The sequence below is a fragment of the Propithecus coquereli genome, unplaced genomic scaffold (genome assembly GCF_000956105.1).
Source record: "Propithecus coquereli isolate 6110/MARCELLA unplaced genomic scaffold, Pcoq_1.0 Scaffold31, whole genome shotgun sequence".
NCBI classification, from domain to species: domain Eukaryota; kingdom Metazoa; phylum Chordata; class Mammalia; order Primates; family Indriidae; genus Propithecus; species Propithecus coquereli.
Genome location: NW_012148730.1, coordinates 8137292 through 8138786, shown reverse-complemented (window position 1 = coordinate 8138786; position 1495 = coordinate 8137292).

Here is a 1495-nt window from a genome sequence, read left to right as displayed (position 1 = left end):
TACAGGAATTTAGCCTACAATAGATTAAGGAACAATGATGTTCTGAGATTCAAGGAACTGAGAGTAGAACAGAAAGCAAATCTACAGAGAGAAAAATGAAGCAGGTACAGATAAACATAAAAAATCTGGAGAAAGGGGAAGCCATTACTCCAGTAAAAGAAGAAAACAAAATGAAACAAAAAAAACCACATGGAAATATTTTCCTTTTGTGAAAATTTCCAGCTTAATTTCTACTGCAGCCTAATTATACCTCCCTTCTTTGTTGAATCATAATAATAGGTAAGCTTTATTGAATACTTTCTAAGAGCCAATCATTATTCAAATTCTTCAAATTTATAACCTATTGAATTTCTACAACAACTTGTTGAAGGAGGCTATTTTATAAATGAGGAGACATAGATTAAACAGTTTGTGTGTGATTACATAGCTAGGAACTTACATACCTGGACTGAATTCTAGCTGGGACTGGAATTCCAGTGTTCTTGATGGCTATACTATATACCTGAAAAATCAATATTTATAAGACAAATTTGTCTTGTTTACAAACATTCTTCTTTTAATTTTTATTTCTTTAAGATCTTGGAAAAGTTTCCTGTTTTTTCTTATACCTCTCTTAGGTGCTGCGTATATCAAGAGATGAATCGAGATGTCTGAAGAAAGCCACAAAACCCTTTTATTTCCATTTGAAGGCTTTTCCTGCTGAGAATAAAAGGAAATATTTCAGGGAAAGTGTCAGCCCTGACCCAACCATCATTACATCATATGCTTCAGAAACACCTCAGTGACCTATAATTTATCTTTAGTTTTCTTGACTACCTCTCCTGAAGTCTGTAATACACAGGCACATAACCACATGCTACTAAACAGATTAACAGTTCTTGATTTCCTTATATTTTTATGGTCCTCTAAACTGTTCTGTTGATTAATTAGGACAAAGACCATCCTCAGAAGTGATGCAACTGTCTTTAGTCACCTCACTTACATCATGGAGATGGCACATGAATCTCATTGAGATTCACATGATTCTTCCATTCAAATAAAGTGTTTAAACTACAGAAAGTTTAGGATTATTTTTAGTTCTAGCCAGATCCATTTTATATTATTTAGAACTGCTTCATAGATATAAGCAAGCAAACAAGCAAAATGTCGGATATTTTCATATTATCTAGGTACTCGTTTATAGACTGTATTTTATGTAAACAAACTTACAGTAAAGGAACTGTGTGGATGATGTTCTCTGTTGTTTCTTCTCAGTACCTTTTCTTAAAAGAATTCAAATTTCCCTTTTGGAAGAGAGATTTAATCCAACCATAAATTTATTGTATATTTTGAAATGGCTAAAAGAGTGGAATTGGAATGTTTCTAACACAAACAAATGACAAGTGCTTGAGGTGATACATACCACAATTACCTTGACTGGTCTTTACACAGTGTATTTCTGTGTCAAAATGTCACATGTACCCCATAAATATATATACCTATTAAGTACCCACAA